General features: G+C 32.0%; 1 protein-coding gene across 2 annotated transcripts in view; it reads right to left on the bottom strand.

Annotated features, from left to right (window-relative positions):
- Window positions 1–13,875, bottom strand: part of LOC140445864 (uncharacterized) — a 262,320-nt gene extending 248,445 nt beyond the window's left edge. For both annotated transcript variants that reach the window (XM_072538260.1, XM_072538261.1), the window contains exon 1: window positions 13,549–13,875. The gene's annotated coding sequence lies outside the window, so the exon portion shown is untranslated. The remainder of the gene's footprint in view (window positions 1–13,548) is intronic.
- Between the last annotated feature and the right edge of the window lie 6,331 nt (window positions 13,876–20,206).

Below are 20,206 nucleotides of genomic sequence, written 5' to 3'. Positions count from 1 at the left end.
ACCCAGAAACGTTAAAATTAATCAGCGAAGAAAATATCGAAATATTTGTCCTTTTATTCAATCGTATTTATGATACAGGTAAAATACCCCAAGATTGGCTGGAGTCAATATTCATCCCACTACCAAAAAAGCCAAACCCACAACACTGCAATGAGTTCCGTCTGAAAAGCCTTATGAGTCATGCAGTAAAAGTCCTACTAAAAATCGTACATAATCGTATCTATAGAAAGTGCGAAACAATCATCGGAGACGATCAGTTTGGATTCAGAGCCGGCATGGGAACGAGAGAAGCCCTGTTCAGTTTACTAGTTCTCGCCCAAAAATGCTACGACCAACAGAAAGATATTTATATTTATATGCTTCATAGACTTCGAAAAAGCATTTGATAGAGTAAGACACGACCTACTATTAGAACGTTTGCAAGAAGTCGGTTTAGATGGAAAAGACATCAAATTCTTAAAAAGATTGTACTGGAACCAAATCTCCAGAGTTAGGATCGAAGGTTCCACATCCGCAGAAGTAGAAATTAGGAGGGGAGTTAGACAAGGATGTGTTCTGTCGCCTCTGCTGTTTAATCTTTACTCCGAGTTTCTATTTAAAGAAGCATTGGAGGATTCCAAGGATGGAGTCAATGTGAATGGCGTAAATATCAACAGTATCAGATACGCCGATGATACAGTGTTAATTGCGGATTCCGACTTAGGTCTACAACGACTCATCGATAAGACCAAATCGACCTGTGAGCAATTTGGTATGAAAATAAACATTAAAAAAACCAAAGTGATGTCAATCCGAAAAAACCAAAACGTACCTCAACCTTGCATAATAAATGGGCACATTTTAGAACAGGTCAATAGATTTAAGTACCTGGGATGTTGGATCGATAGCAGCCTAAATCCTGATCTAGAAATAAGATCGAGAATAGAACAGGCCAGAAAATCTTTCGAAAAAATAAAAAAACTGCTTTGTGATTCTCGAATAAAACTCGAAATTCGACTACGTTTATCAAAATGCTACGTCTGGTCGACTCTTCTATATGCAGTTGAAACGTGGACCCTTAAAACATCAACCGTAAATAAATTGGAGGCCTTTGAAATGTGGATCTACCGGAGAATACTCAAAATTTCATGGACATCACATACCTCAAACGAAGAAGTGCTGCATAGAATAGGCAAAGAAAGAGAACTTTTTAACACAGTAAAAGTTAGAAAAACATCATACCTAGGCCACATACTGAGAAATAATAAGTACCAATATGCCCAACTTATAGTGAAAGGAAAAATCGAGGGAAAGAGAGGCCTAGGAAGGAAAAAACTATCGTGGCTCAGAAACATCCGACAATGGACAGGGCTGAATTTTGAACAGCTAATAAGAACAGCTGAAGATAGAGAAGAGTTTAAAATTGTAGTAGCCAACCTCCATTGAGGAGAGGGCACTTTAAGAAGAAGAAAAGACACATGATGGAAATGCAATGTCAAAAACATCAAGGACTGGGAAAGAAAGAGAAGAGTAAAATAGAACAATTTTATAAGCCTAATGACAACAAATAGAGCAAACAAGACAGCAAGAGGCGGTTCACCAATAATAAGACGATCAGAGCGAAGACCACAAAAACGATGAAACAACAACTTACTTATAGCACGTTGAAAAATAGACCGAGTCATGTCTATACAAAAAGAAAAAGAACACGAAGAATACATTAAATTCATAAAATTCGATTGTTTTAAAACTTTTAAAGCTAGCATAATGCAAAACCACTATAACTTAAAAACAACTGGTCGTTTGAACTCCAAATTTTGATTGTTGTAGGTTTTTTTCTAAAGAATATAATTTTTTGTTTCTAAGCTAACTATATGTCATACTCTGGATATAGTGAATGTTGTATATGCCACACTTTAGCCAATTTTAAGTTTTCATCAATTTCAAATCAACTCGTTTTTTAGCAGCTCATATTAAAAAATATCCTAAAAAGTGAAAACATAATGGGCAATATGCCCGGTTTATAAAAAATTGATTAATTGAAGATTAATTCTAAAATTTATTGTTTTTTACAAAAAAAAATCTTTTTATTGCATCTAGGAGATTAATGTCTTAATTTCGCCGACCAATTACACGATTTTTTTCTTAATGGCATTCATTTAAAACGACAGAAATTGGTGAGATTTATGCATACCATTTACATAATAAATTGTTCCTCAGTCCTCCTCCAACGAGACGAAAAAAACTTCTAAATTGAATTTAATATGTCAATAGCTGAGAAGGTTAGAGTTCATCTGCGTGTGTCTAGATATTTTTTGGCGAAAGTTAGTTTTGGAATTCTTGAATAATAATGACCATATTTTATTGAATAAAAAGTAAGAGCAAGAATTTTATTAAATACGCACTTCCCAGATGGGTATTTTAATTAGAATGCAATCGTTTGTGTTATTTATTTGATGGTTTTTACTTTCTAATTACCGATGAAAGCCTTATTCCGTTTTTAAAATGTAATACTGTGGAGTTGTTATTATTATATTTTATTTTGGTAATAAAAAGCTAAGATATAAGACAGAAATCACTTAGAGTACTTACTCTACTACTAAAAAACACTCTCTGATTGGGAAAATAAAACAAATATGTTTTTATTGTACTACAGTTAATACAATACTCCTAACAATTTTTTTTTAATTGGTCTTTATCTTCAACTGCTCTAAGAGTTTCGCAGAATAAGTAGCCCGCTGAATTATGAATTTGGTCAAACCATCTGGTTAGCGACCGTCTTCTTGGTCTTCTCCCCGAAAAGTTACCAAAAAAACAATGAATCTCTCTAAATTAAAATAAATCTCTGTGAACTACGTGAGCAAAATACTGTAAAATTCAGTATAGACTTGTGGACAGCCTTTTTTTAATGTTGAGTTGGTTAACAATGAAAACGTTTGTCCGATGAGCTGTCCAACGTATGCGCAGCATTCTTCTCGAACTCCACATCTCAAAGACATTAATTTTTTGGAGTTCTTATACCCGAAGAGTCCAAGTTTCTGCCCCATATAGAAATATTGAGAATACAAGTGCAGTAACCAATCTCATCTTAACTTTTTGAGATAGATCTGTCTTCACAAACTTTAGTTAGGTGACTCAACGCATTTTTCCGCGACCATATATAAGGCTCTAATTTATTTTAAATGGGCACCATATAGTTCAGCAGTAATTTTATCTTATTCATTATCAGTACTTACAGCTATTTAATAACTTTAACTACCATGTAGTACTTCTAATCCATATATGTTTTTAATAAAAAAATTCTTATTCGAAATTAACAAAAACGCCTTGTGTTGTGTATGTAGAACAACTTAGAAGGAAGGATGACAAGGACATTGACAAGGAATAATATGAGGAAAATAACAATACCATACATATAAGGATTATCAGAAAAACTTAAAAGGATAGAAAATGAATTCAACATTTCAACAACATTCAAAACAACAAACACATTGAGAGCTATTTTGTCTAAAACCAAACCTAACAATGAACAAGAAATGATAAAGAATTGCATTTATAAAATACCTTGTGAATGCGATCAGTTTTATTTAGGTGAAACATCAAGGACATTACATGTTAGAATAAGTGAACATCAATCTTATATTAAAAATAGAGAATTTCATAGATCTCAAATATGTAAACACGCATGGGATAATGAACATAGGGTTCAATGGAATGATTCAAATATAGTCCTAAAAGAAACGGATGGTAAAAAGAGAAAAATCAAAAAAGCGGCTCTAATTATGCTAAATGAGACCCATTATGTCGCAAATTTCTCGGCAGAATATAGTAGGATCTGGTTACCCAGATTAAAAGAGGAAGTTATTAAGAGGAAAATATCAGTACTAGTAAGTCAGTAACATATAGAGGATACATCATTTATGTTTTTTTAAATAACAAACATATAAAATTAGAATTTGGTGTTTATTGAAAGTAAACGAAATGCACAAGCAAATACTTACAATGTCGGGATAGTATTATGAGGTTTTTTTCCCGGTTTTTCCCTCAGAATTTACTATGGAATTACTAACAGAAGATTTTACTGTCATTACAGCATGTGTTTGTCTTTTTAAAGACGAATTACATGCTATGATTTTTTTCTGGCCGATAGTCTCAAGTTAAAGTTGATTGATTTCATGTAATCGAATGAATTATCTTACAATTAAAGTCGTCCCAGGAACGCAACTCAACAATATTGTCAATATCATTTTAAAGTCGTCTACTTTAAAATGTATAATGTATGTCTAAATTGTCAATATAAATGAGTCAGATAAAATTAAATTATTATAAGAATTTTTTACCAAGTAACAAAAAAACAAAATCTGTTTAATTTACTAATGTTTGTATTTTGAGAACGATTTCCGAAGTGGAAACTGAAACGTCAATAAACTTATTTTAACCTTTAATTGTGGCTTATTCCCATTTAAATAGTAATTCCTTTTTCGTGTAGTGGAATATAAATTAAGGGACAACAGTCAGATGATCATTTTCCCGAATTCCAAATAGCGATAGAATATTTGATTTAATTCGTATAAATTGAGTAATGATTCAATTCGTATAAATTGGGTGGTGTATATTTATTTGACACTTAATTAGAAAAACTCTCTGTTTGATACAGTTTTTAGCTTCTTGGAAAACCAACAGAAAAATATCAAACATCGATCCTTTTTCAACGATCACTTTCCAACACCGCTCTCTAATATGTCAAATATCAAATTATTGGCAGTGCAATCTAATTTAACACGTCGTATACATGCAGTTCTACACGTAATTAAACGTTGCAACCTAAGCTTCAAAGCTTTTCCCCTGGTTACAAAATTTCAATTATCGCGCTGAATGCACAATGCAGACGTAGACTGAATTTGTAGGTTTTGTTATAGCACTGTGTAGATAAAGATAATGTAACATTAAGAAAATATTATTACAATGATTGTACAACAATCTTAAAGTGTAATAATTGTCGAGAAATATAATATCCCGTTTCTGAAATTTGTTTTAATTCTATAATATTCAATAATAATATTAATTAAAGATGAGAAAGAAGGTCTATTTAGGTCAAAATCTGCAAAAAAAAATTTATGAAACAAGAAAGAAAATCATAATACAATTTAAAAAAATATGGCCTGTTTTGGACCAGAATGCAGCAAAAATACAGTACAAGATTCCCTTATGGTTAACGTATGCTGGTTATGTATTGGTAATACGAAATATTGAAAACGATTTACAATAAAAATAGAAACAATGGAGACAAGCTTTAAAGGAAAAAATTTTAAAACTTAGTAGGACAAAAACGAATGACTTTAAAATGTGCATTTAAAGATAGAGTTACTACAAATAAAATCGTAATTTTAGACAGAGAATTGATTGTGAAAAGTAACAGTTTTAAGTACCTAGGATCGATATTACAGAGTACTGGTAAATTAGATGGAGTTGCATGTAGTAGAATTTAGATGGGATGGATAAAGTGGAAGGAACTGAGTAGTGTGTTGGTTAACAGAAAGATTCCAATGAAACTCATAGAAAAATTCTCTAAAATGGTCAGAAGACAAAATGAGAGAGCATAAGGTTTGCTTTACAAAGAATATAAAGAATAGCTGATCTGTTAGCTCCTTGAAGTAGTAGGAGAAGAAGACCAAGGGAGAGACCTGGGAGAGACGCTTGGGTAGGACATACCGGTAAAGAAGATTGATATTGATATGACCCAAGGAAGAAGGTCGTAGAGAAATGTTATCAGGAACCCAGCGTAAAGGTAAAGATATTGATGATACGTTTAATATTTGAATTTTTTTGTACAACTATCAATTTTCACAAAAAATTCATCTTTTTCGTCTTCAAGCCAAAAATTTATTTACTTCTTTTATACAAATATTTTTACGTAAGTCATCATTTATAAAAAATACTAACAGCCCAATAATTTAAAAATCTTACAATTTCAAATAACAAATATTTGTTCTCCTATTTTCCTGAAACCAGTATTTAAAATAATAAGACAAAAATCGCCAGTACCTTTTTTAATGTGTTACTGTTTGTAAACAGATAATAAAAATAAGTTAGGAATTGTTTATTAGGTGTTAACTACTCAAAAGAAGGTATTACCTATTTTACCAATCACCTTAATTGATTTATTGTTTTGAACGGAAACTGACAGCTTCATTTGTTCGCAAAAACAACTAAAAAGTTATTTCTTAATTTACAAACTAATGACGGGTCGTAAATTAAAATTTATAGCTTAGTCATGTTCGTACAGTTTTAACAGTTTACGAAAAGGCATATAAATATTTTTTGGTATGTCGTTGTACATTTTTCGCCAAAATAAACAGTACCGAAATATATATATATATATATATATATATATATATATATATATATATATATATATATACAAGAAGTAATATTAAATTTAACAGGCGTCCTGGGCGAACTGCGTCGATTATGAGTGCGCCGAGCTTTCGACATCCTTTCTGATGTCTTCTTCAGGACTTCGGAGGTCTTAGTCTAACAAGCCCTCAGACGCTACTATACTGATCACTGATCAATGCATTACTGCTACTGGGAACAGTGGACCGTTCATTTAAACCGTCGATGGTGACTTTGTTTGGATGGAGGTTGGCGAGGGATTGGCTCAGGGGTTGGCGTGACGGATAGCGCAAACATTTTTTACCGCAGAATTTTGATTGGAGGGTGAAGCGGACAATATTTGCTTTTTGAAATGTCTCAATGTCGAAGGTAACCGGATGCCGTCAATACTTTTATTAAGACAATTTGGCCTTTTTTCAATTTCTATGGCTTCTCAGATAATTCTTGGTATATAGAAGCGGATGGGGGCTTTGGTTCTGGAGTTTTCAAAATTAATTTTATAACCTGTATGAAGATGGTGTTGACCTAGAGCTAAAATTAAATTGGAATTGCCAACAAAAATTGAATGTTCACAAATTCTATTTTGGATTATACGATGTGTTTCGTCTATATAAGATCAAGGCAGTTTTCACAAGAAATTTTATATACTCTGTGTTGTTTGTTTCTTTTATTGATCTGACAGGAGATAAAAGTTTGTGTTGGAGGGTAAATATTGTCTTTATTCCTCTTGATTTAAGAATCATCCATCTCAAAGGCGTATTGATCTGGAGCCAAGGGTATTAATGACTGAATTAATTTGTGAAGGTAAATAATGAGAGTTGGCATGCAAGTAACGATTGGTATGGGTGGGTTGTCGATAAACAGAGTGAAACCTTGGGATTGATGATAACGTCTTTATGATAACGTCGAGAAACAAGGTCAAAGTGTAAAAGAGAGGACGGCTCACTGTTACCTTTGACATGGAGACCTCTCATAAAGAAAATATCGTATGCTCCAGCCTCCAATCAAAATACTACCGTCAAAAATATTCGCGCACACTCCCGTGCAAACCCATGCGCTAATCCACGTGCCAATCCCCACACCAACCCCCACGCCAACCTCCACCCGAACCACGTCTCCACACAGGACGCCTGTTAAATTTAATATTACTTCTTGTAAAATATTAATCTTAGCTACTAACCGCGTTAATCTTTCATAACAATTTATATATATATATATATATATTCTTCTTCTTAAAGTGCCTATCCGTTATGGATGTTGGCGATCATCACGGCTATCTTTACTTTATTTATTGCAGCGCGGAACAGTTCAGTGGTAGTCGTGTTATACCACTTTCGTAAATTTTGAAGCCAGGAAATGCGTCTTCTTCCCGGTCCTCTCTTACCATTTACTTTCCCTTGGAGAATCAGCTGGAGAAGGCCGTAACGTTCTTGATATATATATATATATATATATATATATATATATATATATATATATATATATATATATATATATATATATATATATATATATATATATAGGGTAAGTCCGGGAAAGACGGGCCACTTTTTTTCTCACTTTGATTACTTGAAAAATTGACTAGTGTATGATACGATTTTTGGAAAAGAATACTTATTATAGTTTGTATATTTATTATGCAAAATAAAAAAACATGTAACTTGAGGAATATAAAAGTTATAGAAATTAACATAAATACTTCTTATTGGCCGATCTATACCAATACGTAGGTACAGATGGGCCATTCCTATTGGTAGAGTTGGGCTAATTTGAAACACATAAAATAATGATGTTAACCTATTTCGTTTTACTTTTTACTTTCCACATGAATCACAAACATTTTCAAATTTTGTACAGTTGTCATGGCACCAGTGTTTGCAAATCAAACATTGAACCCAGTAATCTTTTCTGGATGTTTTGCTGTAATCTTCACCACAACCAATGCACTCATTTTCATTAAATTCGTCTTTGTCTTCGCTATCATCTAAAACTGGCACATCTGCATTCATGACATCATCCGAGTAATCTAACTCATACTTTTTATATTGACGCCTTTAAGTCAAAACCAGCTTTATTGTTGTTTTCATTGAATTTGTGGCTTACATTAAATTTTTCTGCTAACTCAAACGCCACAGTTCGTACATGGTCACGAGTGGATGCAAAACCATACTTTTGCAATTTCTTAATATGCAGCACTAATTTCATCTCGATCTCATCCCCAAGAGTTGAAGAAGGTCCAAGACGATTGTGTTTTTTTTAGATCATTATTTTTCATTCTTCTCTGTATGCTACTTCGAGGTATGCCATAAGCTAATGCAGCTCGATTTAATCCCATGCGATTTTCTCTGATAGCCGCAACCGCATTTTGTAGTGCTTCTTCGCTCCATTTACCTCTTTCAACAGTAGATTTCCGCTTATAATATGAAGGCATATTGTAACCTGTAACAACATAGAAGTTAATTAATAATACATATTATTAAAAAAAATTGTTGAATAATACAAACCCAATACTTATTATTAGCCCATCTATACCGATACACTGTGGCCCGTCTATCCCAAAGGTTCGGTAGAGACGGGCCACGCCATCGAACACGCAGTTTAAATTTTATATGGGTATTTTAGGTTAGGTTCAGTTGTTTAATCTCAATATAACAGTTGAATACATAAATAATAAAAAAACTTACCTTTTGTCAAAACTTACACAACTTGAAAATTCACCAAGGAAAAATTTCACCAACAACATATAATTAAGTAAAAAAATCTCCGTTGTTTATGCATACACGTCGCAATGACCACGTTCACAGGGTCTGTCGTTGACTAAATGTTATAAATCAACGTTGTCGCACTGCACAATAAACAGAGGATCTGCAATATGACGAATGGCCCGTCTATACCGATGGCCCATCACTCCCGGACTTACCCTATATATATATATATATATATATATATATATATATATATATATATATATATATATATATATATATATATATATGTATATATATATATAATACCAGTGGTTTGTAAAAAAATATTGTTAGTTTAATTGTTTTTTATTATTAAAAGAATCATTAACATGACTAAGTATTTGAGACGTATTTAATCAGTAGATTTCTATGAAATTTCATTGAATTTATTTACAAATACTCCATTGTTAGCTTTATTTGATAATATTTAAACCTCCTTATCATTGGTACTCTATAATAAATAAAAATTTGCCAGTAAAATTAATAACTGCTGTATTTCCCAGTAACACACTTTCGGTTTAACAGTAAGTATAACTTGTTTGCCGATCATTCTTACATAAACCTGCTTCACTATTAAACAAACAACACGAATTATTTGTCTTACCTCGTTCTGCTCCTATATTAAATCACTTTTGAGTTTGTGTGGAATATATATGACAAAAAAATAAGTACTCTAGTAGAGAAGTCTTTTTTATATTGAACTTAATGTATAATTACATGTTAGTTGATTTTTTGCTAAATCCTGGCCTATTTTTGAGTCAATATTTTTACTGTGATCTTGAGTATTTTATTTTGTGTTGTGTTTTATTATTTATTAATGGTCAGTCCCGATAGGTAGACACCATCGCCCACCAACTATTCAAGACAGCTCTGGAGTATACGTTTGAGGAACTAGATTAGGCTGATAGGCTAAAAAGGGAATAAATACTAATAGCATTGTTTAAATAGGACCTATTTAAACAATGCTAATAGTGAATACTTAAGTCACATGCGCTTTGCCGACGAAATTGCTATTACAGCTTATTAAGAGTTTAGATGAAGCTTAGAAAATGATGGAAGCACTTACACAGGTAGTAGAACAAGTAGAACTAAACATAAACTTTCAACAAAACTTCATAAAAAGTTTAAAAATCTGCAACTGCTTTGAATTATAAAGGAAATAATGATATATTAATATAATAAGGAAAAGTATGATAACGATACTCTAGTTATTTTACTTTATTGCTTAATGATTGTTATGAGTATCCTATAAAAAAATCTCAAATTGTTTTATGCGCACAAAAATAAAAACTTGTGTTAAAAAAGGATTTTTTAGGTTATGTCAAGTTTTTACAAAACCCGGGGTAAATAACAATATTTTTTGTGTTGCCTTTCACCCATCAGTAAACATAACTAATAGCTGATCATGTTTTTTGTCTTTAGCGTATAAATTTGCCATGAAAGATATAAAAAGCACACTGTACGGTACGGGTATATGAACACTGAACAGAGATGTTACCAAAAAAACAGTGGTCTGAACCGCCCTATCTGAAACTGATAAAAAACCCATCAGTCAGTAGACTTTAGATTTGCCATCATCGGAAATACCCAATTGACTTTAACACTTTACGAATGCTGATAAAAGATTTTATTGATAAGCATGGCAAAACTGTCCCAAAATTTTAGAATATTATGCCTGGACCTTAGTTTGTCCAAAACTTTCTACCACGATACAAGCGCTGTCGGCTCTTATATGTCAAAATATAAAACGGTCTAGAACAACTATTACTGAATAGACTATCAACGATTACTTTGATTATTTTGGTATAGAATTAAAAGATATTCTAGCAAACAATATCAATAAATATAATGAGACGATTTATGCGGTGACCTAGACTGAAAAGTGGTTAATGCTCCAAAGGGTTGTAAGTATTCCGAAAGGATGATGAACTTCACAAGAGCTGTGGTGTCGATTATATTTGCTACTACTGACGATGGAATCATCATCCCTCCACATTTTGTGTATAAAGCACAGCATATCTATGAGAGCTGGCGAGTTGGGAGGCCACCAAACTCCAGATACAGCCGAATAAAGTCAGGATGGTTTGAGTCTTATTGCTTTAAAGATTGGATTAAGACCATGACAGTACCTTATTTATTAAAACTCGATGAAGTAAATATTTTATTAAGCGATAACTTAGCCTTACACATATCAGTAGAAATCAATAATGTTTGCCAACTACATCAAACTTGTGTTCTTGACAAGCAACTCTATACATCTTACATAGCCTTTTCACGTGTCTTTTTTCCACCCACTTAAACAAACTTGGTGGTCTATCCTTCGCAAATGGAGACCAAGTCCAAGAAAAAGTTCAAAGCCTCTTTTCAAAAAATCGATTTCCAACTCTTCTTAAAGATCTATATATGTTAAAAAAGTGATTAATGTTGTTTCTGGTCTCAAAAAATGTGACATTATTTCAGTGAATGAGAATAAAGTATAAGGCATGCTGCCTTCTTTCAAAAGTTCTAAAGTTACCAATAAAGCTGCCGCTGAGGTCTTAGATGCCAGTCTCAAGTATTACATGAAAGCTTTAATATAATCTGATAAACAAAAAACAAGGCAAAAAAGAAGGAAAATATCAGTCCTGCTTGGAAAAAGCATCGAAGTTGTAAATTTTTAAGCAGAGATTTCTAATGTCAAAGATGAATTTACAGTAAGACCTAGCAACCAGAAAAAAGCCCAAAGAGCAGCACATTAAAAAGGAAAAGCACATCTAGTCTGGGAATCTGTATTCACTCGAAGACAGTGACCCAGAATAAAGGGAGAGCTTTTCTGAAGAGGATTCATTTGCAAAGCTTTAAAGCAAAGTCATTTTCCACATCAAGTTTTCACTTGAAGACCATTCTCAAAGTTATGGGAAAGACCAAAAATCCTTTTTGATAATATATCGTCATTATCGGTTGTTAAATTTAATAAGGAATGATATATTGGAAAGTTTTACAAAAAGTCCTCCCCTGGATTAAAATTGTTGTAAACAGATAAAGAAGAACTCTTTAAAGCACTTGATAATCTGATCCGTAAGCTTGCAAAACCAAAATTGTGCACATCTACAAGATTTCAAGAACTAATTTGAGTTGAGTTCATTAATTCTCTTTACAGTTACCAGAAGTTAATAATTATATACCATTAAAGTTAAATATTGGTTTAAAAATGTTTTTTCTAACTTTCCTCAAATTTAACTTTTTGTCAATAAGTTATTAACTTTTTTGATATGTCAAATACATTGTCTAAATAAATATTATTTGTTGTTGTTTACCATTTATTAGTTAAAACAGTGAAATACTAATACATTTATAAGTGGTGCCATTTATCCCACTTCATAGTAGATTAACTTGTAAAGCAGTATAATACCAAACTTTTAAGCTTTTAACAACATATTTTTAAGTTTCAACAGAGTAGCTGTGGTAATCAAAAGACAAACAATTTTTGCTATACATCCCATTTTACGGTACCGATCAATGCGGTGAAGAAGATACTTCACCAAATTGATCTGAGAGCTAGATCAATTTGTGATTACCACCTTATCATCGCGAACTTAAACCCATTCAACCAATCTGGGTTCAAATGAAGAGATATGTCACGGAAAACAATACAATATTTAAACCTGCAACTTCTAAATGACTCAGTGTCAAAAATTTTATATGACAATTTGGCAATAAGCTATAAGACATTTATGAGGAACATAACAAAAGAAGAAAAATTCTCCAAATTCTTATCATAATAGAAGGAACCAAAGAGACAATTATAATTTCTTTGAGAAATGATAAATGTAGTGATGATGATAATGGTGGTGATGCTAGATAGTCCGAAGAAGACAACATATTTATTCAGGTATGTAATAAAAGTATGTACTTATTGATATTTTTATATTTCCCTGTGATTAAGTAAACTCTTGTTCTCCGTCAATGAGACGTACTATCCTAGCTTAAATCCTTAAGGCTTTTATTCTTAAAAATACTTGTACAAAAGTTCGACGAGCAGATATCGATATGTATAACGCATATGATTTTAACAGTCCTGTATAGAGACTGTTGTAATATTTTGCCATAAAATTGTGCTATCAAATAGTTTCAAATCAAATATAGTTGGTATTCTGCGTTATTCTAACAATGTTATAATTATTTATCATCTGCTGTTACTATCAAGTAAATTTTTAGCATACAATCATTGTAGTTTAATTTAATTTACTTTTTTAAATTTTTACCCTTATTAATATTTTTATAAAATTTTTCGATGTAAAATATAAAAGTATATTTGTATATATATATATATATATATATATATATATATATATATATATATATATATATATATATATAGTATATTTGTTGTATATATATATATATATATAATATTTATTACAAAATAATGAAGAGATAAACTCACCGAGTAAAATGATTTTCTTCCCACAACGATTTGTATCCTCAATGTATCAACAGGCATAAACACCAAAAAGTCGAGAAAACACTTCCACTAGAACACAACAAAGTTCCACAAGAAGTACTTTCACCACCTTGCATCAACCGAAATAAACACAGGAATTTTTGATGTAGATAAGAGCCAAATTGCATAAAAAAAATGCAGAAATGTAGCGCAGAGATGCACTTTCTTACGTGTATAATAATTTGCGTATCGCGCGCCGGTGGTCAACGAGTACCTCTGTTGATATCGCAAGAAGAAAACAAGAAATGGGTACTCGTGCGCTACCAAACAGCTCACCGTGACTGGCCTACTCGATTTCTTGCTGAAGATATCCCCTACTTTGTTTGCTTCTCGGTATTAATTATTGTTAGGTGATTGCTTTACAGTTTTGTTAAGGTAGGTACTCTGGTACTTGTTGTCATTTAAATTGCAGGTATCGTTGTTCTTGTATTATTTTCAATAAATTTTTATTTTAAATAGCTATGAACACAGCTAACTAGTTTATGTAGTATGAAGACAATATCAGAAAAGAAGTTGCTACTGATAGAGAAATGAGAGAGAGCCTGGTCGAAGTTCTAAGAACCAGGGATAGTATAAGATTAGTGAAATTTGTACTTATCGAGAAGCGTTCAATGTATTTTGTCTATAAATGATTCCCAAAAGTCGGACTGAGTGAGAGAATGAAAGCAAAACTGTCCATAATCATAAGGGCATATTTTTAGAGATATTTCAACGGAGAAGAAATTAAGCTAAAGACGTAATATTGATAAGACATGGAAGCCTAGGCTTTGTATTAAATTACTAATTTGAGATTACTAGGCAAGAGATTTTATTAAATTACTAATTAAAGCATTAAAGTTTGTGATTGATTCTATTATGCATAATTTTTTATCATATTCTTCATATTCTTGAATAAAATGCATCCATATTTATTGAATGGATTTGAATAGTTAAATAAAAATGTTAAAATCTGTTATGTATAAAGCCTAGACATATTTCTCAAACCAATATTAAAATATAGTTTTTGTGAAAACAAAAACCAAGACAAATATTAAGGGTCCATACGTTCATGTTTATCCAACAGTTGTGAATGACTATGCAGTAAGACTTGAATATTTTCTAAACGTTGTTCGCAATATGATAATCCCAATTTCCTTAGTAAGAGCTGGTAGACTAAAGAATGTCATTTTCATTTGTGGGGTTACAAAAAGCATAGAAAGATATTTTTAGGTTTCCAGTTAGCAAAAAAGGTACAATATCTACAAGTTGCAAAGTCAAAAAGTAATGTTGCTATTTCTGAACTAAAAATATTCTCTTCTTCTTCTTCAGCCTGTATTCGTCCACTGCTGGACATACGCCCCTTCCATTTCCTTCCATTAATTTCTACTCTTGGCAGTTCACATCCATTTGTCCATTTTTCGAGATTATCTCGGGAAGCATGTCCGGCCCATTGCCACTTGAGCCTTGCTATACGTTCTGCGACATCAGTAATCTTTTTTCTTTCACGAATCTGTTCTTTCGAATCCTGTCTCTCAAACTAATCCCTAGCATGGCCCTCTCCATAGCTATTTGGGTTGTACTGAGTTGCTCCAAGGTTTTCTTTTCTTTTCAATGAATCAAGAGGAATATTAAAGTGAACTAAAAAAGAGACTAGAACCTCTACCAGTATTCAAAACAAAAGATATAAATGAAATAACAAAAAAATTTACGAATTACATAACATCAAGTGCAAAAAAGATCTGTGGTAAAAGAAAATCCATTCGCACCCTAACTAATCGATGATCACCAGCAGTGTTGACGGAATTTAATACAGTAACATCTTTAGCAATGTTTTTGAAGTTAGAGAGTATAAAGTCAATTTCATTTTTTACTTTGCCGTCTGAGTTGTGCCACGTCCATTTTCTCTGTATATTTTTCTTGTAGAATGTGTTTAAGCAGAATAGTTTTTCTTTGCTGAGGAAATTTGCGAGCATATCTCCCCTGTGATTTTTACTTCCTAGTCCAAAATTTCCAATATATTCGTTGTCGGTGTTATTTTCTTTCTTTCCTATTTTAGCGTTGAAATCTCCCGTAATTATTACGTAATATATTTTATCTAAGTGTCTCGCTCTTGTAATGTCTTCATAAAGTTTTTCAAGCTCTTCATCATCTGCAGAAGAAGTTGGTGCATAACAGTGGATTTTTTTAATACTGTATCTACGATTTAGTTTTATTACCAGATAGATAACTCTGTTAGAAATCGCTTGGAATTTAGTTACCAAGTTTTCAATTCTCTTGTGTACCAAAAAATATTCAGTCTTATTTTATTGTGAAACAAGGATATTCTACAAACGTTAATATTACTTAAGTCCGTCTACAGTTTGTAACCTTATTCTTTTTTGACCTTTTTCAATATGTATTCAGTAAGAGGCGTTTGGAAACAACGTGATTTTTGGTTTCACCATTTTTCTTTTCATGTCTCTGTCTCTTTTAACTTAACATCATCATCATTAAATGCATTTCATTTGGGTATGTTAAAACTTTGAATTTTGATAAAATGGTAAAGTGTACAAAATTAACTACTTTATAAATATGTTAATTTAAAAATGAATGAATTTAAAAATTTGTCAATTCTCTGTGAAAACCGTTCTTCGTGTTTATCTACGTACTTTTCCGCTTTTTCTTTTTCTATTCTTTTTTAACAAAGTAAATTAAACTACTTCATGCAGCAGCCCAAGGCTATTAATGTACTCTTTATTTTGAACTTGTTAATTCTTCTTCTTAAAGTGCCTATCCGTTCCGGATGTTGGCGATCATCACGGCTATCTTTACTTTATTTATTGCAGCGCGGAACAGTTCAGTGGTAGTCGTGTTATACCACTTTCGTAAATTTTGAAGCCAGGAAATGCGTCTTCTTCCCGGTCCTCTCTTACCATTTACTTTCCCTTGGAGAATCAGCTGGAGAAGGCCGTAACGTTCTTGATTTCTTATTACATGTTCTAGATATTCCAACTTTTTAGTTTTGACGGTCATGAGAATTTCACATTCTTTCCCCATTTTACGCAGGACCTCCACATTAGTAACTCTGTCAACCCAGGATATACGTAAGATGCGCCTATAACACCACATTTCGAAAGCTTCGAGCCGATTCATAGATGCAACAGTCAGTGTCCATGCTTCCATTCCGTAGAGCAGAACTGTGAATATGTAGCAGTTCAAGAGACTGCATTTTGTTTTTAATGATATGTCTCGACTGTTGAAAATGGTTCTCATTCTAACGAACGCTTGTTAAATTGTTAAACTTGTTAATTAGTATAGTGTATTCAACGTTTCCTCATCCTCATAGCTCCCCTTCTTATCTCTCAATCTACTTCCAATACTTTGCAACTTTTGTTGTTTTTTTGTCTCTTTTTAACAATTAAACCATAAATTCTTTATTTTACTAATTGTTAAGTTTTATTAGAAAAGATCTTTGGTAACTTCCATATACTTTTTGGCATCTATTAAATTTAAATTGTAGTCATAGTCCTAGCGACATCTAACAAAATATGAACAGATTAATAAATAAATTTCTCCTATTTAACGTAACGTGGAAAACAAACATAAAATAATAAAATCAAAAATTTTATAGATTCTTTCATTTTATATATATTGTGATATGTATAAAAATATATTGACTATATCTTTGACTTTATTTTTTATAGGATTATAAATATTCCGAAGTGATTCCGATTATTTAAAGCATTACTTTCAATTGCTTGGTAGTGACATCTATTAGAGAGGTTGTAACTTTATTAGACGACGCAGAGTCCTAGCTGTCTATAGGAAATAACCTTTTATGGATAAAAAATGTGTACCTACGTCCATACTTTCAGATAAAACGTATTAGAAAAATTTTATGTTTGTGGAAAAATTTAGAGAAATATAAATATTAATTTAAAATACACCAAAAACCATTTGATATTTAAAATCAGGTATCGATAATTTACGAGTGGTGGCGGCATCTCTATATAAATACGTAAAGTATAAAAAACAAAGAGGTCGATACCTTCCTTGTTTCAGGATATATTTCCCAGTTTGACAAAATTTTCACAAAAATAACAAAATATCACCTACCAGGGATTCCCAATGTGTGCGACAACGTCGTCCTATGAGGGTGACGAGTAAAGAGGCGCCGTAAAGAAAATTTATCCTCGCAAGAAGCTAAACAGTTTATATATATGTAAGATAAAGGTCATAACAAAGTGTTCTTAGTAAAAAGAAGTATAGGAAGTATTAAAGGAACTAGAAAATAATAAACGCACTAAAATTGTCGACAGATATATTAAAAGAATAAATAAGATTAGAGAAATCAATAGCTGGACTTTTTTAGAAGTCCATTAAAAAAATAAGATAGTTGGGGCATGTGTTTCAGGTGATAAAGAAAAGAAATGCATTAACAATGTCACAGGCAAGAAAAAGGGCAATTTAAAGAAAGGGAGAAAGATAGACACACACACAGTCTAATATTATTGTAACTTCTGTATTGATTTGTTTGGTATAGTTTCTGGTATGATGTATACTATGGTTGTTGATATGGTTTTGTCACCATGAAAATTGTGGTAGTTATCGCTTAAGACCAGTAATGCTAAGGTAAAATACTGCTTGAATTTATAGTAATTTTAAACTCACTACGTATTCTTTTCGGTTTCTCTTAGAAATAATTATGGATAGACAGGTTTCTTGACTCCTACTTGTACACATTTTAAAAAGGAATAGGACACTGAAAAGGCCGTGAGAAAAATCATAAAAGGGGTTCAAATGAACACTGGGGAATAATTTGCATTAAATTTCTGTTAAGTTTGTTTTTGGAGGTGTTTTGTAGGTATTCAGAGACACTAGTTCCAAAATTGTAATTAGTTTTTCTCTACCACTAAGTTTTTTCTCTATTCTCCTCCTCTATACATAATAATATTCAATGTGACCTTAGATTTACGGAAAAAATATTTAAACAATTCCGCGAATGATTTTTCCTAATTTTACGCAAACAATTACTGGTAAATATAGCTACCGGAGTTTCTTTATAATGGAAACAAAGTGCCGAAGGATCACTGGTAAATATAGATACCACCCTATTTTTCTTATGTTTAATTACAAAAATTGAAATATACAAGTATATAAACTTATTTATAACCTAACAATTATAGAAATCGAAATATTAATTTTTGTGATATGATTCAAAATAAGTTTTGAATAAAGCAACATTACATTTTTTACAACTTATATTTGGCCTAGTTTGTTTTCTATTTTGGCTACACCCTGCATATCTTCGGTAGATACCTATTACAGCAAGGTGTTTGTGTATTCATATATGCATTGTGGTTCTTTTCATTTCTGTGCCGGCTCACCAGTGAAGTATCAGTACAATGGTATCCAATGAAGGGCTGTTGTATAATACTATGTAATGGTCGATTTATAAAGAGCAAGTTTTTATACACTTTATTGAAGACCACTGTATACATAATCCGACAAGGATGCTGCGACGAAATATTAAATATGACAACGTTGCTAACTGAAAAAGTTTAGGAACCCTTGATGTTTTCTAATATTTAGATTTTAATTTCAGAAAATCGTGTGACAAAATGCAAATAGCGCTAATGATTGTCAACGTTAGCTACACGAAGAATAATTTAACATCTTTAATAACCACCAGTTATTAAATATGTTAGAATGACAAAAACTTTTTTTACTTTTATAAATTTTAAAAAAGAATGTTTTATCTAAAGGGAATAACTACTTAAAACTTTATAAACAAATTGAAAAACGGGAATACTCAAGCGAAACACGATTTGTATAGGGATATATCTAATGTTTCCCAAAAGGTATAGGTCATCGGTCCTTAAGTGAACGTCGATGCTCCTTGGGGCCCCATAAATCATAGACAGAGGCGCCGCAAGGCACTTCTGTTGTTTCATGCATATCATATAACTTTTGGGGCAGATTGCGGCGTTTGTGAAAAGTGGCAATTGTAGATAAAAGAATAGATGAGAATTACACTCAAAATTAAAATAAAATTTTGTGAAAATTATGTTGACTATACCGTCATTTTAGACTTGACTTTGTGCGCTAGGCACAAATTTTTTAAATATTACAATATTAAATTAATTTAAAATGACTGCAAAACTGACTGCGTTAAAGTAACAGCTAAGAGTGGTTTTCATCGTCGATGCTAATGTATAACCTGCATATAAAACGCAGAGTTGCTGTTCCAAGTACTGTTGGCTAACGGTCTGTCACTAACTTCAGCTAACTTCAGCTAGTTCAAGTTTTCTATTTTCTTATATTTGTTTATATCAAAATCCTGGTATATTCAACGTAGTTATATAAAAGCGATATTAAACCTTCAATAAAAATAGAAACGAAATTTCTGCCATAAAACAAAATGGTAGATTAGTCAATCCCAAGAACATAGACCAATGATAGTTGAAGACAGTTCCTTCATGCTTGAAACCGAAGAAATCATCATTGGAGCCAAAATACTTTCGACCGTTCTCGCTGTTATATTTCTACTAAGTGTTCGAAAATAAACGGTTTTGCAGAAAGTTGACTAAGATCTAGATGAAAAGATTTCGGAACAAGCTGGCTTTAGACGTGAAAAATCTTA

Source organism: Diabrotica undecimpunctata, chromosome 7, assembly GCF_040954645.1.
Source record: "Diabrotica undecimpunctata isolate CICGRU chromosome 7, icDiaUnde3, whole genome shotgun sequence".
Classification (NCBI taxonomy): domain Eukaryota; kingdom Metazoa; phylum Arthropoda; class Insecta; order Coleoptera; family Chrysomelidae; genus Diabrotica; species Diabrotica undecimpunctata.
This window is presented reverse-complemented; position numbering and strand designations above follow the sequence as displayed.